Source organism: Euprymna scolopes, chromosome 46 (genome assembly GCF_053919585.1).
Source record: "Euprymna scolopes isolate OS-2025 chromosome 46, ASM5391958v1, whole genome shotgun sequence".
Lineage (NCBI taxonomy): Eukaryota > Metazoa > Mollusca > Cephalopoda > Sepiida > Sepiolidae > Euprymna > Euprymna scolopes.
Window position 1 is genome coordinate 159,751,512 of NC_136527.1, and position 27,898 is coordinate 159,779,409.

General features: G+C 26.3%; 1 long non-coding RNA gene across 1 annotated transcript; it reads left to right on the plus strand.

Moving 5' to 3' along the window:
* Positions 1-139: 139 nt before the first annotated feature.
* On the plus strand, positions 140-27,858 carry LOC145271191 (uncharacterized). The gene is made up of 2 exons (XR_013865743.1): positions 140-490; positions 26,999-27,858. It is a non-coding gene; the product is annotated as an uncharacterized LOC145271191 (long non-coding RNA).
* The last annotated feature ends 40 nt before the right edge of the window (positions 27,859-27,898 follow it).

The following is a 27,898-nucleotide window of genomic DNA, read 5'->3' on the forward strand; positions in this document are numbered from 1 at the left end:
TACATATTTAAACACACACACATTATATATATATATATATATATATATATATATATATATATATATATATATATATATATATATATATATATATATATATATATATATATATATGTTAACCGTTAGCATATTACGAACGCAAGACAGATGCCTTAGACGTATTCGATTCATCACTTTTATTCATCATAGTTTTATGATTGGGCATTACGTTCTAAGCTTGATATGAAAACGTTTCCGCACACGTAATTAACGACTTTTAAAAAATTGACAAAGTTTTATTCTAATATTTTTTTTGTTATCTTTTAATCTGTTTTAATTGTCATATTTTTATATATTTTCATTGGATCCTTACGTTCCTCGTTCAGTTATTTTTTTAAATAGACGTTTGAATCAATTTAGTAAAGAAATACAAATCGCCCAAAGTTCATGTTTTGAACACAAACTAAAAAGAAATCATCCGATTTTTTATTGTTTCATTTTTAACTTAAAGGTAAGATTTTTTTTTTTTCGATATTTTATTTCTTAACTTTTAATAATCCAATGCCTTTTAAATTATTGTATTTTACCCATAATATTTAACTTTTAATGCCTTTTAAATTATTGTATTTTACCCATAATATTTAACTTTTAATGTTTTTTAAATTATTGTATTTTTCCATAATATTTAACTTTTAATGCCTTTTAAATTATTGTATTTTTCCATAATATTTAACTTTTAATGCCTTTTAAATTATTGTATTTTTCCATAATATTTAACTTTTAATGCCTTTTAAATTATTGTATTTTTCCATAATATTTAACGGCTCAGTGTTTACATTTTATTTTATTCCTATGAAAATCTTGGTTTTTCCCTTTTATCGAATGGCAGTCTTTAATTTAAACTTCAGTTTAAGATTTAAACAAAGAAATGTACGTGCTAATGCAGAGAGTGATCCGCGCGATTTTTTTTAAAAATCATATTTCCACGTTTAATTAAAGGTTTATATGTTTTTATTCAATTGTAAGGTTAAAGTACATAAGTACAAAACACCCTCCCCTCCTCATGTTAAGAATAGCTTTTTAAATAATAATAACGTTATTATTTCAGCACGGATCACTCTCTGCATGAGTACCAAATTTAAATGGTCAAATAAAATGACTGTCGACTGTAAAGTCAATTCAACATTCGCTATTTTTCTTCCAAAAATGTGTACATGGATTTATAGAAAGAAATTTGATTTTCAATTTTATTCGGAAAATAAAAATCTTTTTTTTTTTTTATAAATGTATCCGAAATTGAACAAACGTTATTTTTATAACCCTTTTTCTTCTTTCAATTAAATTATATTTTAACTTTCTTGTACTTATACAAAACACGGACCGTGCTGAAATACTAATGTTCCTATTTAGAAACCCTAGCTTAACATGAGCATGAACAAAAACTGCTCGATATTTTATTTTCCAACTTTTAACGATCCAATGCCTTTTAACTCATTGTATTATTTTCCCCATAACTTTTAACGATCCAATGCCTTTTAACTCATTGTATTATTTTCCCCATAACTTTTAACGATCCAATGCCTTTTAACTCATTGTATTATTTTCCCCATAACTTTTAACGATCCAATGCCTTTTAACTCATTGTATTATTTTCCCCATAACTTTTAACGATCCAATGCCTTTTAACTCATTGTATTATTTTCCCCATGACTTTTAACGAACCAATGCCTTTTAACTCATTGTATTATTTTCCCCATAACTTTTAACGAACCAATGCCTTTTAACTCATTGTATTATTTTCCCCATAACTTTTAACGATCCAATGCCTTTTAACTCATTGTATTATTTTCCCCATGACTTTTAACGAACCAATGCCTTTTAACTCATTGTATTATTTTCCCCATAACTTTTAACGAACCAATGCATTTCAAATAAGTGTTTTCTTTTATTCCCACGAAAATCCCGATTTTCCCCTGTATCGAATGTCAGTCTTGCTTAAAGAAATTTTAACAATAAATACGTAGTTTTGCACTCCAAATTTTAAACCTGTTCCTTCAAAAATGTGTACATGGATTTATAGAAATCAATTTGCTATTTTAAAAATGTTCCTTTCTATTTACAATTTCTTTGGAAAATAAAAAGCCATTTTGTTTATAAATATATGCGAAATTTAATAAACATTAATTTTACAGACCTTTTTCTTTCTTTCAAATTAAATTACAATTTAACTTTTTTGTACTTATACAAAATACGGACCGTGCGGAAATACTAACGTCCTTATTTAGAAACCCATGTTTAACATTGTGAGCGGGAACAAAAAAACCCCTCCTATTCTGTCATTTCATCTTAAATTTAATCAACAACAGAAACCATAAGAATTGAATTTAACTTTAACATCTAAAGTAAAAGAATATAGTCTATAAAATATTCTAGTTTCATCTAAAAATGGTTCGATTCTGACTAAGTGTTTCTAATTATAATTAAAATAAAACAATCGTAAAAGTTTATAAGAATATAAAGATATTTAGCAGAGAAGAAAACAAAGTAAAAAAAAAAATAACAATAACAAATATAAGAAAAGACAAGACAGTTACTCTACTACATTGATTGGTTGGTTGTTTTTGTTTTACGGCATATCAACCCTTTTCGGGTTATTTAATGCCGCATCCAGTGATTTTGAAGAAATATTTTTTAATAGAATATATGTTTTCATGTCGGTTTCTATTTAACCCATATTTGGGACCCCAACAGGTACTAGCACTCCGGGTCAGAGTGGACCGGGAAGCAATGCCAATTAAAGGGTGGCTCCACACTCCCCAAAGCCATCAAGCTTGGCCTCACCACTGGATATAGTTTAGGGTCATGACCAGAACCTCTACTACATAGAGGAATAAATTTTGTATTTTAACGTATTTTCATGTTTTATTTGGTTTGAAAAAAAGTTAAGAAGAAAATCACATGTCCGGCAAGTATACATTTCTATCTGTTTTGTTTTCATGATTTTAATGATTAGCAATTGAAGGTTTGAATGTCGGCCATTTTGTCGTTCTAACTTACCAATTTCTTATGTTTTGAATTGGACGTTTTAAAATATGTTCAACAACACAAAACTTATGCAGATAGGTAAAAGAATAATTTATCTTGTATTTGGTCATATTTAATTGTCATACCAACTATATATTTTTTATATGATTAAAATTAAAGAAAGTTTATTCAAATTAAATAAAAAATTCACAAACATGCTGTATGAGTATAGTGTTTAAGAATATTGATTATTAAAATGGCAAGCAATAAGAAATATATTTAAAAAAAAATAATCATTTTATTTATATTAAAAATATTTAAGAATATCCTATGTGGGATATGTCATCCTTATTCCAAAAATAATTGTATTGATGTTTATATCAAAATATCTAAAAATAGATAATGTGAGATATAGCAATATTATTAAAATTTATATAAAAATATTAATATGCTATATGCGGAAGGGAAATAATATGAGGTGTTAAAAGCAGTAAATTATAAATTAATTTCACTTGAAATATATTGTTTTTAAAAATCAGATTTTATTATTTAAATACGAAGGTTTTTATTATTCAATAAAAACATTTAAAATATAATTTCATTATTTACACTAAAAGTAAAAATCCCCTTCCCCCCCCCAAAAAAAAAAATGACCACCCTAACAAAACATACGGTAAAAATTGGATTTAACTTGAAAATCCTGAGGAAAATAATGCAGTCCGTATTCTGCATATACTGTTTTCAGTATATGCAGAATACGAACTGCATTATTAGTAGTATTTTTACAAAAATTATTGGCGGTGTCGTATGAAAAATACGGCATTACTATGAAGTGTAAAAAAAAAAAAAAAAAAAAAAAAAACTGGGTTTGTTTTACTGTACACATAGATTTGAAAAAGTCGTAAAAAAACAAATATATAACAAATAAATGTTATCAAAGGCAAAATAAGTTACTTTTCTACCTAACTGTATATATCTTTTGTGTTTTTATTCAATGTAACATGTTTATTCAGCTCGAAAAACATAGTGTTTATCGATGTATTCGAAAATTCAAAATGGCGGTCGACTCTCTCTCTCGGATACTGTAAGTTTGGGAAAACGAGTTATAAATAAAAAAACAGTCAAAATACTGTAAAAAAAAACAGCCGAATATATGTCGGTCTATGTGACGGTAACATATATTGAGCGAGTTTCTAACAGTATTTTGTCTGTTTTTTTGTTTATAACTCCATTTCCTAAACTACCGCGTTAAAGAGAGTCGGCTGCCATTTTTAATTTTCCAATACATCGGTAAAAAAAGTAACTTTTCTTGCCTTTGATAACATTTATTTGTTATGTTTGTTTTGTGACAACTTTTTCGAATCTGTTTACAGTAATACAAACGCAAAAAATTTAATCCGGAAAAAATGCTGTTTATGAAAAGATAGACTGAATAATTTTACCCTTGTATAATTTAAAAAAAAAAACTAAGAAACAATTTGTTAAATTGAAAAAGTAACGTTATTATTTTATAAAGTTAACATAAGATGACGGGGGCTGTATTTGACTATTTTATACTTTCACCTTACAATACATACTATAAATTTGAATGCAACCTGTAACATCTCAGAAATACCATGGTTCGGGAACTCTAGAGGTCCCGAAGGAAAAGTTTAAGTTTTCTTTATTTTTCATCTAAAAATCGAAACCTTGAATTTTCAGTAAAAACAATGGTATCTACTTTGTTATGTCGCAGTAATAACCATATCCAAAAATTACGAAAAACGATGAGGTAGAAAATTACTGCTTAACTAGCGGATCCTGTGGCATTGTGGCAATTCCACAGGGGACCCATTCATATGTAATGTATTGATGTTGGCATTCTGTAGATGTTCAGTGTAAATGGAGACGCTCTGATATTATTGTAGCTCTTTTGTTAAAACTGCAAAAGTATTTATCTAAGCCAACTGGGACGAATTATAGAGTTAATGTTCTATCGATTTTTATATAATGTAAACGTGCGATTTAAAAAATAATATATATATATATATATATATATATATATATATATATCCACGTGATTTTGGTGCATTAACTTGAAACGAAACCAAAACTTATATGTATAACTTTAGTTCATTCAGCTCAAACTAAAACTTATGAAGAATTCCTGGTGAAATAATTTATTACAAGAAATGGAAGTCCATAACAATTAAACGACAGTCACTCTGATGTAATCGTGACACACAAATTAAATAGCACACTATCCTATTAATATATAAATGAATACAGATTTCGAAGTGAAAATTAAGGCCGGAAAAATGTCTTAAGATTTCGTTCGTTTTCTTCATTAAATCTCAATGTTCGTTAATTGTAATCGAAACATGATTTCATTAATACTTTATTTTGTAACATATTTTTTTCACAATTGTTGATATGTGCATTACTGTGATATGTGCATTACTGTGATATGTGCATTACTGTGATATGTTCATTACTGTGGCCTGATAATAAAGTGAACATACCATTGGTTATATTTAAAACAAATTATATTTTGAATTTAGACCTTATGAAAAAGACACCCTGGATATGACCTTAAACTATATCCGATGATGAGGTCCCAGCTTGCGGGCTTTGGGGAGTGGCATTGCTCCCAGGTCCACTCTGACCCGGAGTGGTAGTACCTGTTAAGGTCCCAACTATGGGTTAAATAGAAACCGACTCGAAAAAGAATACATACTCTATTAAAAAATTGTTCTGCAAAATCACTAGATTCAGCATTAAATAATCTGAAAAGGGTTGATATGCCGTAAAACAAAAACAACCAACTTATATTTTATTTTTTAACATGCAAAATATTGTTTATAAAAACCCAGATTTTATAAGTTTACAATTTCGAGAAATATATTCTTTGATTTTGAAAAAAAAATTAATTAAAAATATGTTTAAATGAAAGTTTCTCTAATAATTGTTTTCCATAATCCATAATAGATATGGAGGGGGCACAAGGGTTAAAAATATCATAACATTAATTTGTCACATTCGGCAGCCATTTTTAATAAAACATTTCAATTTACCGTTTATGTTTCTGGTATAAAAATGGTTCTTACGATTTAGCTTGTATTAAAAAAGAAACATTGGTTCGTGTGTAGATTAGTGATCTTTTAAATTAACGTATTTCAGATGTAAACAGAATGACGTACTTACTTGGCATGTCAAAATAATTATAAATTCCAAAAAATACGAAAAATTAATCGAGTAAAAAATAGTTTCAAGTAAAATAGAAGTTATCGAATTATTGCGTTTTATTGTATCTTTTAACGCGGAAGAGTTATGAGACCAATTCAGTATGAAAAACTGGTTTATCTTGACTTTCATTGACTGAAATTAAGGGTCCGTCCTTTTTACAAAGAACGTTATTGTGGATTTTTTTTGCTGTTTTTTAATACATCTAGCACATCTATTGGATCATTATGTGTAAATTTAAGAACTTATGCTAATTTCGACATGACTTATAAGTATATAATGTTTTCATCTGAAATGCGTTGATTTTAAACGATCACCAATTTTCACAAACTGGTATTTATTTTATTTTATTATTTGTTGTAATTATTTGTAGGTTTCCGACTACATTTTAATTGTATTTGAAAGATTAAGGACTAAACTTAATTTCCCAAAGGAAAAAAAATATTTGTACACGTGGAAAAAAAAAGTTATAAAAAAGTTTTCCCGGGGAGCTAATTAATTCAGCTAAATTTTTAAGTTAAATAAATTCATTGTAAAAATCCTTTAAAAGATAATTATTAGTTTTCTGGGTCTATACTTATTTTTTTTCATAGTTTTTGGAATTTATTTTAATTTCGACATGATCCGTAGATACGTAGTCTTTTCATTGAAATGCGTTGATTAAAAAATCTTGCCAATTTACACAAGCTCCAAAGAATCTGATATACATGGTCATAACGAAACAAAAATATCTTTTAAAACATATAAATTGATAAAGTAGTTATATTTTTATAGATAACACTATTTTAAGCGATTAATTGGAATTCGCAGGCATTACACCGTACATCTAATAAGTACGAATTATTGTTGAGTTATCTTTCATTTGCTGATTTTTTTTTTCTTTAATGGGAGACATGAGATCATTTCTCCGAAACAGATAAAAAGTTATTTTCTTACTTACAAATAAAACTACTTGAACAATTTACGTGATTTTTGGAACATGATATATCCTATCAAATGAAACAAATAATAGTTGAACTTCAGTTTTTATTTAAAAAGAAATTGGTTCGAAAAAAAATGAGAAATTTGTAAACACTTTTTTTTTTTAAATTTTTTTACTTTGTTTTAAAAAAGTAATACTTGATTTTGTTTTCTTCAAGCTTTGCATTTGCAAAGATTCTGTGAGCCTGTTAAAGATGACAGTGTTTAGGGGAAATTAGTCCAATTGAAAGTTTATTCTGACCGGCTTTTTTGGAAATGAGATTTTTTTCCCCCGATGTTTGAAGTCAAACGTCAATGTTAAATGAGGTGTTCTTTTATTTATAGGTGCAGGCAAAAATGAGCGGGCAAAAATGAGCGGGCAAAAATGGGGGATCTAGTTTTGAAAGCTAATTTATAATTTTTTTGTAGGTTCCCGACTACCTTTTGATTGTATTTGAAAGAATACGGATTAAACTTTATTTCCAAAAGGAAATAAATATTTGTACACGTGAAAAAAAAAGTTATGAAAAATGTTTTCACGGCGAGCTAACCAATTCAGCTAAATTTTGAAGTAAAATAAATTCATTGCAAAAATACTTAAAAGATAAATATTAGTTTCGGGATCTATTTTGGAGTAAAGTCCTAAAATAGTGAATTAAATAATAAAAAACACCTTTTTGTAAAAACCTAAATTAATTAGCCCCAAACCCAAGTGATTCTGCTGTTTGCAAAACGCAACAAACTAAAATTTTGTAAACACGACTATACGAAAGCCGAAAATTTCAAGCAGTCGAAGAACTGTGAAAATGAATCCATGTAATTACAAGGGAGGAAGGAGTGTGATAGTTTTCTTTTTTTCACCCAGACAGGCACTATGCAGCCATACATTCCTATTCTGAACGTTTGTATAAATTCTTCCATTTTTTAATTTAATTATTTTTCTATGTTCCTGTTTTAAATTATTTTCTTAATTATTCAATATTTTAAAAAATGTTACGCCGAAAATTTCACATTCTTGCGAGCAAGGAAATTATTAAAATCTTGCTTATAAAAATTATACGAAATCTGTAATTTAAAAAAGTAGAAGTATTTTTTGCAATTATAATTTTTCTTTCGTGTGTGTGTGTGTGTGTGTGTGAAAATATTAAATAAATAATGCTTAATTCAATGGTAATATCGGTAGTTCGAGAAATTCATTTTTCTTCGAGTTGTATCGAATTCATTAATACGAACTTTAGTGGATTTTTCGTAATGTTCCTGCAAAAAATTTTTTTATTTTATTGTTACAAATTTAGATGCTTTATTTATATAAAGAAGCAAAAATAAATTCTTGCGTTTTTTTTATTTACTCCTGAAAACCATAACTTTAGGAAAGGTATTTTTTTGTTTAAATAAAATAATACATTTCCACTAAGATTTAAATAAGATTAATTAGTTATATTCTGCGATCATTATTTGAGAAATACTGAAAATTTCATTAAAATTGGTTAATTTCCTGATTTTTGATATTTTTTTTTGTTTTATTTTTAATAAAGGGAGGTGTCAAAATGTTTAAACATTTTTAGCATCGGCATTCATATTTCCCGTACCTATGTATTTACATTACAAACTTTATTATGCATATGGACAGAACATATTTTCTAATATTTAAACAATAGAAAAACACCTAATACTTACTTTAAAAAAATATATGCATTCGTGTTTCTGTCTGTTTGTTCACAATTTAATTGATATACAAAAGATCCATTACTTGATTATTTCATTAATTCCTATATATTGGATGATTATTTCATTAATTCCTATATATTGGATGATTATTTCATTAATTCCTATATATTGGATGATCATTTCATTAATTCCTATATATTGGATGATTATTTCATTAATTCCTATATATTGGATGATTATTTAATTAATTCCTATATATTGGATGATTATTTAATTAATTCCTATATATTGGATGATTATTTAATTAATTCCTATATATCGGATGATTATTTCATTAATTCCTATATATTGGATGATTATTTAATTAATTCCTATATATTGGATGATTATTTCATTAATTCCTATATATCGGATGATTATTTCATTAATTCCTATATATCGGATGATTATTTCATTAATTCCTATATATCGGATGATTATTTCATTAATTCCTATATATCGGATGATTATTTCATTAATTCCTATATATTGGATGATTATTTCATTAATTCCTATATATCGGATGATTATTTCATTAATTCCTATATATTGGATGATTATTTCATTAATTCCTATATATTGGATGATTATTTCATTAATTCCTATATATTGGATGATTATTTCATTAATTCCTATATATTGGATGATTATTTCATTAATTCCTATATATTGGATGATTATTTCATTAATTCCTATATATCGGATGATTATTTCATCAATTCCTATGTATCGGATGATTATTTCATTAATTCCTATATATTGGATGATTATTTCATTAATTCCTATATATCGGATGATTATTTCATTAATTCCTATATATCGGATGATTATTTCATTAATTCCTATATATTGGATGATTATTTCATTAATTCCTATATATTGGATGATTATTTCATTAATTCCTATATATTGGATGATTATTTCATTAATTCCTATATATTGGATGATTATTTCATTAATTCCTATGTATCGGATGATTATTTCATTAATTCCTATATATTGGATGATTATTTCATTAATTCCTATATATTGGATGATTATTTCATTAATTCCTATATATCGGATGATTATTTCATTAATTCCTATATATTGGATGATTATTTCATTAATTCCTATATATTGGATGATTATTTCATTAATTCCTATATATTGGATGATTATTTCATTAATTCCTATATATTGGATGATTATTTCATTAATTCCTATATATTGGATGATTATTTAATTAATTCCTATATATTGGATGATTATTTCATTAATTCCTATATATTGGATGATTATTTCATTAATTCCTATATATCGGATGATTATTTCATTAATTCCTATATATCGGATGATTATTTCATTAATTCCTATATATTGGATGATTATTTCATTAATTCCTATATATTGGATGATTATTTCATTAATTCCTATATATTGGATGATTATTTCATTAATTCCTATATATTGGATGATTATTTCATTAATTCCTATATATTGGATGATTATTTCATTAATTCCTATATATCGGATGATTATTTCATTAATTCCTATATATCGGATGATTATTTCATTAATTCCTATATATTGGATGATTATTTCATTAATTCCTATATATCGGATGATTATTTCATTAATTCCTATATATCGGATGATTATTTCATTAATTCCTATATATTGGATGATTATTTCATTAATTCCTATATATTGGATGATTATTTCATTAATTCCTATATATTGGATGATTATTTCATTAATTCCTATATATTGGATGATTATTTCATTAATTCCTATGTATCGGATGATTATTTCATTAATTCCTATATATTGGATGATTATTTCATTAATTCCTATATATTGGATGATTATTTCATTAATTCCTATATATTGGATGATTATTTCATTAATTCCTATATATTGGATGATTATTTCATTAATTCCTATATATTGGATGATTATCTCATTAATTCCTATATATTGGATGATTATTTCATTAATTCCTATATATTGGATGATTATTTCATTAATTCCTATATATTGGATGATTATTTCATTAATTCCTATATATTGGATGATTATTTCATTAATTCCTATATATTGGATGATTATTTCATTAATTCCTATATATTGGATGATTATTTCATTAATTCCTATATATTGGATGATCATTTCATTAATTCCTATATATTGGATGATCATTTCATTAATTCCTATATATTGGATGATCATTTCATTAATTCCTATATATTGGATGATTATTTCATTAATTCCTATATATTGGATGATTATTTCATTAATTCCTATATATTGGATGATTATTTCATTAATTCCTATATATTGGATGATTATTTCATTAATTCCTATATATTGGATGATTATTTCATTAATTCCTATATATTGGATGGTTATTTCAAATTATACGATTAAGAGGTGACCTCATTGCATTAATGAAAATCAATTTTATTAGATAGCGGTATGTTTTTGGTTTTTTTTACACAGTGATCACCACTTATCAAGGCCCGGAAGCCACTCGGGGATAAGGGATATTGCAAGTATATTACGTTAGTGTGGAGATTTGATGAATTGTTTACTTAAGAGAGCGGTTCATTTGGAATTTGTTAACGTTGGACTTGAACACATCCAAGTTGTAGTCCGGTGGGAAGCAGGCAGACGGAACAGAGTTCCACAGGCGTGCAGTTCTAAGAAAGAAGCTTTGTTCATGGAATCCGCGTTTTGATTAAGGCACATATATAGAGTGGGGGAAATTTTTCACTGTGGCTTCAGCTAGACGGGTGTTTTTCGTGAAAGATTGGCGAGGGGGGACCAGAGATTGGAGTTCAGACGAGCACCTGCCATGGAAATAACGATAAAACAAGGATAGGCTCGCAACGTCTCTTCTGTAGGAGAGAGGTTGCAGGGTAGAGAAAAGGGCATCTCCAACTAAGCCACGAAGTCTATTTTGTACTCTGTCAAGGCAGGATAGGCTGTTTTTAGCAGCTCCTGCCAAGATATGGCAACAGTATTCCATCCTTGGACGTACTTGGCTTTTATATAGATAGAGAATTGCATTAGTAGTGAGATATCTTCTGGAGCGGTAGAAGGATCCCACCATCTTTCCAGCGACCTTGGCAACAGACTTAATGTACGTGTTCCATTTCAGATCAGGAGTAAAGGTCAAACCCAGAAGCTTGTCAAAACACGGGGCGTAACCCAGACGAGAGCCATCCATCACAATTGATGCCAGATGGGGATCAGAGCGTTGCTGATGTAAGGATAGGAGTTTGGTTTTGGATGCATTAAAGGTAACCAGCCACATCTTCCCCCACTGAACCACGCGCTCGAGATCAGAGGAGAGATAATCCGAGAGAACTTTGTCATTTACAGCCTTTGATGTGTTGCCGTAGATGGTCGTGCCATCAGCATAGATGTCAACAAAGGATGTAAGTATGTGTTAAGGGAGGTCATTGATGTAGATCAGGAAGAAAGTTGGGACCAGGATTGACCCCTGTTAGTTATTGTTTATAGTGAGGGGATTGTTTTCTATTTAAGTTTTTCAAGCATAATTTTTGGAATTAATTTCAATAAAATAATTTCCAACGTGATTTCACAATTAACGTTGTGGTCCAGTGGATTTTTATTTTAAAAATAAACAAACAATCCACTTCAACTACGATTCTTAATTTAAAACAAAAACAACATTTTTACCAGTTTTTTTCCTCACATTTTTTTGATATCGTAACTATTTTTCCTTCACATTTTTTTGAAATTGTAACTATTTTTTTCTTTACATACTTTGACATCGTAACTATTTTTTTCTTCACATTTTTTTGACATCGTAACTATATTTTCATTCACATTTTTTTTGACATCGTAACTATTTTTTCTTCAAATTTTTTGACATCGTAACTATTTTTTCTTCACATTTTTTTGACATCGTAACTATTTTTTTCTTCTCATATTTTGACATCGTAACTTTTTTCATCACATTTTTTGACATCGTAACTATTATTTCCTCCACATTTTTTGACATCGTAACTATTTTTTCTTCACATTTTTTTTACATCGTAACTTTTTTTCTTCACATTTTGTTGGATATCATAACTATATTTTTCTGTAAATTTTTTGGACATCATAACTATTTTTTTCTGTAAATTTTTTGGACATCGTAACTATTTTTTCTTCACATTTTTTTTACATCGTAACTGTTTTTTCTTCACATTTTTTTTACAACATAACTATTTTTTCTTCACATTTTTTGACATCGTAACTATTTTTTCTTCACATTTTTTGACATCGTAACTATTTTTTCTTCACATTTTTTGACATCGTAACTATTTTTTTTTAATTTTTTGACATTGTAACTCTTTTTTCTTCACATTTTTTGACATCGTAACTATTTTTTTTCTTTATAGTTTTTTGACATCGTAACTATTTTTTTCCTATACATTTTTGGACATCGTAACTATTTTTTTCCTCACATTTTTGACATCGTAACTATTTTGTTCTTAACATTTTTGACATCGTAACTATTTTATTACATTGTTACTATTTTTTTCCTTACATATTTTTTGACATCGTAACTATTTTTTCTTCACATTTTTTGACATAATAACTATTTTTTCTTCACATTTTTTTACATCGTAACTATTTTTTCTCCACATTTTTTGACATCGTAACTATTTTTCTTTCTTTACATTTTTTCACATAACTATTTTTTCTTCACATTTTTTGACATCGTAACTATTTTTTCTTCACATTTTTTGACATCGTAACTATTTTGTTCTTAAAATATTTTGACATCGTAACTATTTTTTCTTCACATTTTTTGACATCGTAACTTTTTTTCTTCACATTTTTTGACATCGTAACTATTTTTTCTTCACATTTTTGACATCGTAACTTTTTTTTCTTCACATGTTTTTACATCGTAACTATTTTTTTCTTTATATTTTTTACATTGTAACTATTTTTTTTGTCTTTACATATTTTTACATTGTAACTATTTTTTTTCTTCACATTTTTTGACATCGTAACTATTTTTTCTTCACATTTTTTTGACACCGTAACTATTTTTTCTTCTCATATTTTGACATCGAAACTTTTTTCTTCACATTTATTTGACATCGTAACTATTATTTCCTCCACATTTTTTTACATCGTAACTTTTTTTCTTCACATTTTGTTGGACATCATAACTATATTTTTCTTCACATTTTGTTAGACATCATAACTATATTTTTCTGTAAATTTTTTGGACACCATAAATTTTTTTTTTCTGTAAATTTTTTGGACATCGTAACTATTTTTTCTTCACATTTTTTGACATCGTAACTATTTTTTTCTTCACAATTTTTTACAACGTAACTATTTTTTCTTCACATTTTTTTACATCGTAACTATTTTTTCAAATTTTTGGACATCGTAACTATTTTTTTCTGCACATTTTTTGACATCGTAACTATTTTTCCTTCACATTTTTTGACATCGTACCTATTTTTTCTTCACATTTTTTGACATCGTAACTATTTTTTTTTTTAAATTTTTGACATTGTAACTCTTTTTTCTTCACATTTTTTGACATCGTAACTATTTTTTTCTTTATAGTTTTTTGACATCGTAACTATTTTTTTCCTTCACATTTTTGGACATCGTAACTATTTGTTTCTTCACATTTTTGACATCGTAACTATTTTATTACATTGTAACTATTTTTTTCCTTACATATTTTTTGACATAGTAACTATTTTTTCTTCGTATTTTTTTACATCGTAACTATTTTTTCTCCACATTTTTTACATCGTAACTATTTTTCTTTCTTTACATTTTTTTTACATAAGTATTTTTTCTTCAAATTTTTTGACATAGTAATTATTTTTTTTTCACATTTTTTTTACATCGTAACTATTTTTTCTTCACATTTTTTGACATCGTGACTTTTTTTTTCCTCACATTTTTGACATCGTAACTATTTTTTCTTCACATTTTTTGACATCGTAACTATTTTTTTTCTTTACAGTTTTTTGACATCGTAACTATTTTTTTCCTTTACATTTTTCGACATCGTAACTATTTTTTTCTTCACATTTTTGACATCGTAACTATTTTTTTCTTCACATTTTTAGACATCGTAACTATTTTATTACATTGTTACTATTTTTTCCTTGCATATTTTTTGACATCGTAACTATTTTTTTTTATTTTTTTGACATCGTAACTATTTTTTCTTCACATTTTTTGACATCGTAACTATTTTTTCTTCACATTTTTTGACATCGTAACTATTTTTTCTTCACATTTTTTGACATCGAACCTATTCTTTATAGTTCTTTATAGTTTCTTGACATCGTAACTATTTTTTTCCTTCAAATTTTTGGACATCGTAACTATTTTTTTCTTCACATTTTTGACATCGTACCTATTTTATTACATTGTAACAATTTTTTTCCTTACATATATTTTGACATCGTAACTATTTTTTCTTCACATTTTTTGACATAGTAACTATTTTTTCTTCACATTTTTTTTACATCGTAACTATTTTTTCTTCACATTTTTTTACATCGTTACTAATTTTTTCTTCACATTTTTGACATCGTAACTATTTTTTTTCACATTTTTTGACATCGTAACTTATTTTTCTTTACATTTTTTACATCGTAACTATTTTTTTCTTCACATTTTTTTACATCGTAACTATTTTTTCTTCACATTATTTGACATCGTAACTATTTTTTTCTTCACATTTTTTGACATCGTAACTATTTTTTTCTTTACATTTTTTTATATCGTAACTATTTTTTTCTTTACATTTTTTTACATCGAAACCATTTTTTTCTTCACATTTTTTTACATCGTAACTATTTGTTCTTTTTATTTTTTGACATCGTAACTATTTTTTTCTTCACATTTTTTGACATCATAACTATTTTTTTCTTCACATTTTTGACATCGTAACTATTTTTTTCTTTACATTTTTTGATATCGTAACTTTTTTTTCTTTACACATTTTTTACATTGTAACTATTTTTTTCTTTACCTATTTTTACATTGTAACTATTTTTTTCTTCACATTTATTTGACATCGTAACTATTTTTTCTTCATATTTTTTTGACATTGTAACTATTTTTTTCTTCACATTTATTTGACATCGTAACTATATTTTTCTTCACATTTTTTTACATCGTAATTATTTTTTGTTTACAGTTTTTTGACATCGTAACTATTTTTTTCTTCACATGTTTTGACATCTAACTATTTTTTCTTTACATTTTTTGACATCGTAACTATTTTTTCTTCAGATTCTTTTGACATCGTAACTATTTTTGTCTTCACATTTATTTGACATCGTAACTATGTTTTTCTTCATATTTTTTTGACATTGTAACTATTTTTTTCTAAACATTTATTTCATATCGTAACTATTTTTTTCTTCACAGTTTTTGACATCGTAACTATTTTTTTTCACATTTTTTGACATCGTAACTATTGTTTCTTCACATGTTTTTGACATCGTAACTATTTTTTTGTTTACATTTTTTTGACATCGTAACTATTTTTTTCTTCACATTTTCTTGACATCGTAACTATATTTTCCTTCACATTTTTTTGACATTGTAACTATTTTGTCTTCACATTTTTTTGACACCGTAACTATTTTTCTTCTCATATTTTGACATCGTAACTTTTTTCTTCACATTTATTTGACATCGTAACTATTATTTCCTCCACATTTTTTTACATCGTAACTATTTTTTCTTCACATTTTTTTACATCGTAACTTTTTTTCTTCACATTTTGTTGGACATCATAACTATATTTTTCTGTAAAATTTTTGACATCATAACTATTTTTTTCTGTAAATTCTTTGGACATCGTAACTATTTTTTCTTCACATTTTTTACATCGTAACTGTTTTTTCTTCACATTTTTTGACATAGCAACTATTTTTTCTTCACATTTTTTGACATCGTAACTATTTTTTCTTCACATTTTTTGACATCGTAACTATTTTTTCTTCAAATTTTTTGACATCGTAACTATTTTTTCTTCACATTTTTTGACGTCGTAACTATTTTTTTTTTAATTTTTTGACATTGTAACTCTTTTATCTTCACATTTTTTGATATCGTAACTATTTTTTTTCTTTATAGTTTTTTGACATCGTAACTATTTTTTTCCTTTACCTTTTTGGACATCGTAACTATTTTTTTCTCCACATTTTTGACATCGTAACTATTTTTTCTTCACATTTTTGACATTGTAACTATTTTATTACATTGTTACTTTTTTTTACTTGCATATTTTTTGACATCGTAACTTTTTTTTTTTTTTTTACATCGTAACTATTTTTTCTTCACATTTTTTTGACATCGTAACTATTTTTTCTTCACATTTTTTTACAACGTAACTATTTTTTCTTCACATTTTTGGACATCGTAACTATTTTTTCTTGAAATTTTTGGACATCGTAACTATTTTTTCTTCACATTTTTTGACATCGTAACTATTTTTTCTTCAAATTTTTTGACATCGTAACTATTTTTTCTACACAGTTTTTGGCATCGTAACTATTTTTTTTTTTAATTTTTTGACATTGTAACTCTTTTTTCTTCACATTTTTTACATCGTAACTATTTTTTTCTTTATAGTTTTTTGACATCGTAACTATTTTTTTCTTCACATTTTTGGACATCGTAACTATTTTTTTCTTCACATTTTTGACATCGAAACTATTTTATTACATTGTAACTATTTTTTTCCTTACATATTTTTTGACATCGTAACTATTTTTTTTCACATTTTTTGACATCGTAACTATTTTTTCTTCACATTTTTTTTACATTGTAACTATTTTTTCTCCACATTTTTGGACATCGTAACTATTTTTCTTTCTTTACATTTTTTTTACATAACTATTTTTTCTTCACATTTTTTGACATGGTAACTATTTTTTCTTCACATTTTTTTTTACATCGTAACTATTTTTTCTTCACATTTTTTGACATCGTCACTAATTTTTTCTTCACATTTTTGACATCGTTACTATTTTCACATTTTTTGAAATCGTAACTTTTTTTCTTCACATTTTTTACATCGTAACTATTTTTTTCTTCACATTTTTTTACATCGTAACTATTTTTTCTTCACATTATTTGACATCGTAACTATTTTTTCTTCACATTTTTTGACATCGTAACTATTTTTTTCTTTACATTTTTTGATATCGTAACGATTTTTTTCTTTACATTTTTTGACATCGCTACTATTTTTTTCTTTACATTTTTTGACATCGCTACTATTTTTTTCTTCACATTTTTGGACATCGTAACTATTTTTTCTTTATATTTTTTGACATCGTAACTATTTTTTTCTTCACATTTTTTGACATCGTAACTATTTTTTCTTCACATGTTTTGACATCGTAACTATTTTGTTCTTCACATTTTTTGACATCGTAACTATTTTTTCTTCACATTTTTTGACATCGTAACTATTTTTTCTTCACATTTTTTGACATCGTAACTATTTTTTCTTTACATATTTTGACATCGTAACTATTTTTTTCTTTACATTTTTTGGTATCGTAACTTTTTTTCTTTACACATTTTTTACATTGTAACTATTTTTTTTCTTTACATATTTTGACATTGTAACTATTTTTTTCTTCACATTTATTTGACATCGTAACTATTTTTTTCTTCATTTTTTTTTGACATTGTAACTATTTTTTTCTTCACATTTATTTGACATCGTAATTTTTTTTTCTTCACATTTTTTTGAAATCGTAACTATATTTTTCTTCACATTTTTTGACATCGTAACTATTTTTTTCTTCACATTTTTTGACATCGTAACTATTTTTTCTTCACATTTTTTGACATCGTAACTATTGTTTTCTGCAGATTTTTTTGACATCGTAACTATTTTTTTCTTCACATTTATTTTACATCGTAACTATTTTTTTCTTCATATTTTTTGACATCGTAACTATTTTTTTCTTCATATTTTTTTGACATCGTAACTATTTTTTTTCTTCACATTTATTTGACATCGTAATTTTTTTTTCTTCACATTTTTTTTACATCGTAACTATATTTTTCTTCACATTTTTTTGACATTGTAACTATTTTGTCTTCACATTTTTTTGACCCCGTAACTATTTTTTCTTCTCATATTTTGACATCGTAACTTTTTTCTTCACATTTATTTGACATCGTAACTATTATTTCCTCCACATTTTTTTACATCGTAACTATTTTTTCTTCACATTTTTTTACATCGTAACTTTTTTTCTTCACATTTTGTTGGACATCATAACTATATTTTTCTGTAAAATTTTTGGACATCATAACTATTTTTTTCTGTAAATTTTTTGGACATCGTAACTATTTTTTCTTCACATTTTTTTACATCGTAACTGTTTTTTCCTCACATTTTTTTACAACGTAATTTTTTTTTCTTTACATGTTTTGACATCGTAACTATTTTGTTAACATTTTTTGACATCGTAATTTTTTTTCTTCACATTTTTTGACATCGTAACTATTTTTTCTTCACATTTTTTGACATCGTAACTATGTTTTAAAAATTTTTTTTGACATTGTAACTCTTTTTTCTTCACATTTTTTGACATCGTAACTATTTTTTTTTCTTTATAGTTTTTTGACATCGTAACTATTTTTTTCCTTTACATTTTTGGACATCGTAACTATTTTTTTCTGCACATATTTGACATCGTAACTATTTTATTACATTGTTATTATTTTTGCCTTACATATTTTTTGACATCGTAACTATTTTTTTTTAATTTTTCGACATCGTAACTATGTTTTCTTCACATTTTTTGACATCGTAACTATTTTTTCTTCACATTTTTTGACATCGTAACTATTTTTTCTTCAAATTTTTGGACATCGTAACTATTTTTTCTTCAAATTTTTGGACATCGTAACTATTTTTTCTTCACATTTTTTGCCATCGTAACTATTTTTTCTTCACATTTTTGACATCGTAACTATTTTTTTCTTCACATTTTTTGACATCGTAACTATTTTTTTTTTAAATTTTTTGACATTGTAACTCTTTTTCCTTCACATTTTTTGACATCGTAACTATTTTTTTCTTTACATTTTTGACATCGTAACTATTTTATTTCATTGTAACTATTTTTTTCCTTACATATTTTTTGACATCGTAACTATTTTTTCTTCACATTTTTTGACATAGTAACTATTTTTTCTTCACATTTTTTTACATCGTAACTATTTTTTCTCCACATTTTTTGACATCGTAACTATTTTACTTTCTTTACATTTTTTTTACATGACTATTGTTTCTTCAAATTTTTTGACATAGTAACTATTTTTTCTTCACATTTTTTGACATCGTTACTAATTTTTTCTTCACATTTTTGACATCGTAACTATTTTTTCTTCACATTTTTTACATCGTAACTATTTTTTTCTTCACATTTTTTTACATCGTAACTATTTTTTCTTCACATTTTTGACATCGTAACTATTTTTTTCTTCACATTTTTTGACATCGTAACTATTTTTTTTTTTTAATTTTTTGACATTGTAACTCTTTTTCCTTCACATTTTTTGACATCGTAACTATTTTTTTCTTTACATTTTTGACATCGTAACTATTTTATTTCATTGTAACTATTTTTTTCCTTACATATTTTTTGACATCGTAACTATTTTTTCTTCACATTTTTTGACATAGTAACTATTTTTTCTTCACATTTTTTTACATCGTAACTATTTTTTCTCTTCACATTTTTTGACATCGTAACTATTTTACTTTCTTTACATTTTTTTTACATGACTATTGTTTCTTCAAATTTTTTGACATAGTAACTATTTTTTCTTCACATTTTTTGACATCGTTACTAATTTTTTCTTCACATTTTTGACATCGTAACTATTTTTTCTTCACATTTTTTACATCGTAACTATTTTTTTCTTCACATTTTTTTACATCGTAACTATTTTTTCTTCACATTTTTTTACATCGTAACTATTTTGTTCTTCACATTTATTTGACATCTTAACTATTTTTTTCTTTACATTTTTTGACATCGTAACTATTTTTTTCTTTACATTTTTTGACATCGCAACTATTTTTTTCTTCACATTTTTTGACATCGTAACTATTTTTTCTTTATATTTTTGGACATCGTAACTATTTTTTTCTTCACATTTTTTGACATCGTAACTATTTTTGTCTTCACATTTTGGACATCATAACTATTTTTTTCTTTACATTTTTTGATATCGTAACTTTTTTTTCTTTACAAATTTTTTACATTGTAACTATTTTTTTTTCTTTACATATTTTTACATTGTAACTATTTTTTCTTCACATTTATTTGACATTGTAACTATTTTTTTCTTCATATGTTTTTGACATTGTAACTATTTTTTTTCTTCACATTTATTTGACATCGTAATTTTTTTTTCTTCACATTTTTTTGACATCGTAACTATATTTTTTTTCACATTTTTTTACATCGTAACTATTTTTTGTTTACAGTTTTTTGACATCGTAACTATTTTTTTATTCACATTTTTTTGACATCGTAACTATTTTTTCTTCACATTTTTTGACATCGTAACTATATTTTTCTTCAGATTTGTTTGACATCGTAATTATTTTTTTTTCACATTTATTTGACATCGTAACTATTTTTTTTCTTCACATTTTTTTACATTGTAACTATTTTCTTTACATTGTAACTATTTTTTTGGTTTACATTTGTTTTGACGTCGTAGCTAATTTTTCTTCACATTTTTGGACATTGTAACTATTTTTTCTTCACATTTTTTTTACATCGTAACTATTTTTTCTTCACATTTTTTTGACATCGTAACTATTTTTTTCTTCAGATTTTGTTGACATCGGAACTATTTTTTCTTTTTATAACACAATAAGTCATAACTCATAATTTTATAGCATAAACACGTGTATTCCAGTATTTCTAAAACTGTTTGTTTTCGTTGCAACACACCGTAAAGAAATCTTTCTAGACTGATGTAGCATAAAAGAAATTTGCTTAAACTGGAATATAGTCATAAAAGGGTGCTCAATATCCTAAGAATAGCTTCTCTTCGTATTCCTTCGGCCGAAATATCTGGTGGAGAGTTTGTCACGTACTTCTTTTTGGGGCCAATTACATTTTCGTGTTTTCATCCGTTTTTTTTTTTAAATTTTTGTTGGAGTGTGTCCAAACCGAACATCATGTAAACCCTGGCAACGCTGGCTATCCATGCTAGTACTTCATAAAATCCCAACCGACTTTTCGAGGAATGAGATCTTGTTAAATGTGTAGTTTAGCGGTATAAATTATTGGACAGACAAAAATTATAGAAAGTTTTATCTTCTATATCTTATCTATCTATCTTCTATCTTCTATCTATATCTATATAAATAAAATGAACTCATTTTTCCCCTCCGACTTTGACCTTTATAGGAATGCACCTGTATACATTTGGTGCAGCCGTATCATTCGCAAACTGAATAACATCTGCCGTATGTTATAGGGTTATTACATATCCAGTACCTCGCTGATTAGAGTTTCCTATATTCTGTCTGGTGAGAGTCCACTGTAAAACTTGGTTACATTTAATGGAGGTAGTAAAGTAAACTCTCTCTAACACATTCATCCTACCACCGCCACTCACTTACACCGTTCCAGACCGTTCATAGGAGACATTTAAAACCGACCACCGGTTAGAATTTATCTAAAAACTGGACTGGACTTACGCTGAAACGAACCACGCTTACTTTGCCATTGGTTAGCATAAAACATAAACACAATTTATAAACCATTTATTATAATAAAATTAGATTCAAACAGAACACAATCCGTTACCTGGAATTGAATTCACAATTACATTACTTCGATTTCGTTATAACCCGCGTGGTTAGAATTTAATGAAAACCTGAATTGCCATTTACGTGAAACGCACCTAACTTACTTACACATACACAACTTCCGTTTTGCTCTTTCCTTGCGTGCTTTTTTTTTCTTTTTTTCTTTCTTTCTTTCTTTCTTTCTTTCACTTACACTCTATCAGTATCACTCTACGACTCTTACTTGTGTATCCAACTCTATTTGTGCCACGTTCCTTTACTTTTTCACCGTACCACTTACCAGACGACATTCAGTTACATTTATATGCGGCGATTACAGTGTTTACCGATGTATTGGAACATTCAAGATGGCGTCTGATTCTCTCTTTAACACGGTAAGTGTGGGAAAAGATGTTATAAATAAAAAACCGGATAAAACACTGTTAAAAACTCGCTCAATATATGTTACCGTGACATAGGTGGACATATATTCGGCGGGTTTTTATTAGTATTTTGTATAGTTTTTTATTTATAACACTTTTTTCTATACTTACGGCGTTAAAGAGGGTGTGAGACGCCATCTTGAATTTCCGCATACATCGGTAAACACTGTATGGTTTTCGAGCTGAATAAATATGTTACATTGAATAAAAACACGAAATATATATATATATCCAGTTTGGCAGAAAAGTAACTTATCTTGGCTTTGATAACATTTATTTGTTATATATTTGTTTTTGTTTTTTTTACAACTTTTTCGAATATATGTGTACAGTAATTCAAACACCCATTTTGTGTTTTATATACATAAAGTACAATTGTTGAATGTTACTGTTTTGATTATATTCGTTGGGGGGGGCAATTAAAAAATTAAGAAAGATTAAAATGAAGCGAAATTTAAGTTTCCGATCCATTTTTACAACAACCGTAAAACAGTGCATACTCAGCAAGTTTTATCGTAATTTATAAGCATATTGAAACACTAAATCAACATTTTATTTATTTTTTGCATAATTAATGATGGAAGTATTTTTCTGTTTATAAAAAAAATAAATGATTTGTACATTCTCTTGGAATAAAGAATCAAACTTTTCTCTACTTTCACATGTGTTCCATTTTAACAAACCGAGCCACAGCAACGCGTGACCGGGTACAGCTAGTTTTTATATAAAACATTAATAGACCCTAAGGTTGAAATAAAACCTGAAAAAATTTCATTTTTCTTTTTCTTTTTTTTAGATTAAATGTACGATATTCGAAGTCGCAATATTGCTTGTAAATTTGACCGTTTTAAGATTTGACAGATTGGCCTTTTTAAGGCCAAAGTTGACTTTTTTTAAAATCTCTTTAATAGAACCATGTTTTTGGCATAATATTTTTTGGTAATTGAAGAGCCTAAAAAAGGCCAGATTTGGCCTCAAAAAGGCCACATTTTCAAAGCAATACCGTGGTCTTGAATGTCGTACATTTACTCAAATAAAAAAATTATGAATATATAATAAAATGATTTTTTTGTCTTGTTTATTTTCAGCTTTTGGATCTAATAATGTGTTTTATATTAAAAATGTTTTTAGAATTTTTTTATCACATAATGTACACCGCTAAACTACACATTTACCTAGATTTTTTAGACTTTAAATAACATTTTCTCTTTTGGACGTGCACGGTTTAGAGACTATTTTGCAACCTAAGATACACATCTGTCAAAATCTCATTTCCAAACAAAAACTGGTTAGAATAAACGTCCCATTCAACTAATTTCTTCTCATCACTTTCTTCTTTAGAAACGATGCAAGTGTAAAGCTTGAGAAACCCCCGTTTAAATTTAGTATCAATATTTAATAAATATATTACTGTATTAAATATTGTCGGAATCTGTTTTTTATCGACGTATTTTCTTTTAATTCGGAAAGATGCTGTTTATGAAAACATAAAAACATGGATTTAATAAATATTAATTTTATTGTTTTATAAATTAAGAAAAACATAAACTTAATAATGTTACTGTTATATAAATTAAGAAAAACACAGGCTTAATAATGTTACTGTTATATAAATTAAGAAAAACATAGATTTAATAATGTTACTGTTATATAAATTAAGAAAAACATAGATTTAATAATGTTACTGTTATATAAATAAAGGAAAACATAGATTTAATAATGTCACTGTTATATAAATTAAGAAAAACATAGATTTAATAATGTTACTGTTATATATATTAAGAAAAACATATATTTAATAATGTTACTGTTATATAAATTAAGACAAACATGCTTAATAATGTTACTTTTATATAAATTAAGAAAAACATAGACTTAATAATGTTACTGTTATATAAATTAAGAAAAACATAGACTTAATAATGTTACTGTTATATAAATTAAGAAAAACATAGGCTTAATAATGTTACTGTTATATAAATTAAGAAAAACATAGACTTAATCAAAATTTTACTGTCATATAAATTAATAAAATATAGATTTAATAATAATTTTACTGTTATATTAATTTATAAAACACTACAAAATAATTTGTTAAATTTTAAATTGAAGTAATAAATTGAAATAATGAGATTATTATTTAAAAAGCCAAACAGAATAGAACGGGAACTTCCTTTTACTATTTTGTACTTTCACATAACAATAAAATAAATATAACTACTATAAGTTTGAATTAAGCCTACAACTATTATCTAAATAATAAAACCGGGTTCGTAAACTGCAGAACTTCTTAAGGAAAGTTTTGCTAATTATTTAAAATCTGATATATATAAAAAATCTTGATATTGAAAATATTCAAATTTTCAAAAACCATTATAAATCAGATGGAAGGTAAAGAAAACCTTCAATATTCGACAAGGCGTACAAATAATTAGAAAATCGTAATATTGAATTATAAGTAAAACCAATAATAATATCTACTTTGTTTTCATGTCGAAAACAAAAAATATATTGAAAATTAAGTTCTGCAAAATTGCTTAAGATTTCCAAAGATTTCAGAGAAAATGCCTCCCTTGTTACGACTTGAACTCTTCGGTTTCTTTTATTTACAAAATCTCAATTTTCATTAATTGCACTCGAAACATACTTCCAATACTATTTAATTATATACCTTATCATTTTTCGTAATTGTTGAATATGTTCATTACTGTGACATGACCATAAAGTAGATACACTTGGTTTTACTTGAAAGCCTGCATTTTGACCAAATTTGTGTTAATTTAGAATATTCATATATCAATTATATGAATGTGTTTGTAGAAGACAAAAACGTGCCATACATTTATTGTAATTTAATCTCCTTCTTGGCCCTCGGGACAAGATCAAAGTGTAGTATCTGTTCTTCAGATGCTGCACTTCTATTTCTTGTTCTCTTTCGGTGAAGGAGAAATCCTTCACGACTGAGACAATTTTTATTTTTGTACCTTTTCTCCACGTTAAAAAACGACCCTGGTGTCTAACTCTGTCCCGTGGGGAGGCATAGTAAATAGGTACATTGTATAGTGTTACTAATATTAAAACATTAAACATGAAAACGAAGATAGTTAATGAAGTTTCAATGCATATGCTTATACGAGCTTTGTAAACGTCTAGGATATTTCCAGTTCAAAGTAATTTTCTAGCAGTGTTGAGAAAATCCACCTTTTTAAATACGTCTTGGAAATGTTTCAAATTATTTGGAAATGAATTTGCTAATTATTTTATTTTCGTTTACATATTTTAAGATAGTTGAAACATTAGCTTAAGTTTGTTAAATGAATAAACGTATGTTTACTCATACAAACCTGTGGAAGACTAATAGCATTGCTAAATTGAAAAATATATTAGAAAAAAACATAAAAATAAGTAAAAAAAATGAAGCACAAAAATAAAACTAACTTTTTTCTACCAAATTAAACATTAAACTGATTTTATGTTCAGATAAATTATAGTTTTGATAGACTTGTTGTAATTTACTTTCATTGTTACATATATATATATATATATATATATTTATATCCTCACACTATGAAAACAAAACGGTGGGTATAATTTCAACTATATACTTTAAGCAACATCTGTATCGACATACTCTTTGTCAAGTTGGAAACTATTCAATCATTTTTCATGTATCTTATATGATGTTGAAGTTAAATTGATTTAGACGTTTTGAGTTCAATCAAAAATACACAATACTAATAAAAACATTGACAACAACAACAATAGAATATTAATATGTGAATGTAAATACTAAAAATAATGAACTTTATTTTTTTTACAGATGTTCCTGATTGAACGCTATTATTCAATTTTAATGGAGTATCCTCATCTTTAATAATTCAGCAGTTATTACTTTATTTTGTGAGAAAAGTTTTTATACTAGACATTACTATTTAGTGTATTATACTGAACATTAGTATTAAATAAATTTTGTGAGACGTTGGTGAACAGAAAACACATTCCGAGGAGAATCTATGTTTGAAAAAAAAAGGTGTGTAAAATTGAAATCCTAAATAATATCAGATCACAAATAAAGGAAAAGCATGTGATATGTGAAAAGATAATATCTCTTTTATATAACTAAATAATATCTTGGAGAGAAATAACACAAAATAAAGGCTATATGTTTGTCAAATTGCATTTTAGAAAAAAAATCTGATAAAATATACGAAATAGTGAGTAGATGCTAGACATCTGTAGAGTGCACCTATGCTCAGCTTTAAATTGTAAGTAAAAAGAACATGTGTGAAAGCAATCGCTTTGCTAAATTTTTTTCTTAAAAGGATTGTGTAACACATAAATAATCACATTGAAACAAAAAACGATATCTTATTATTGTAAACTATAGCTCATAAATACTCACATGGAAAGCAAACCACGTTCTCGTAAAGTGTGTGGATATACTTTTCTCGAATAACATTTACTGATTCATATGAGAACAGACTGCCAAAAAGCCACATTCTTGTCAATTTTGTGACGTGTGTGGATATTCCTTTTCTCAGAAAGCAGTGTTAGTGGCATATGTGAACGCACACTGTAAAGTGTGTCGACTTTTTGGTTCATGAAATTCAGATTTTAGTGACAGGTGAGCATGCATACTAGAGAAAAATCACATTCTTGTGAGGTGTGTGGATATTCTTTTTTTCGAAAATCACATTTAGTAATACATATAAGAACGCAC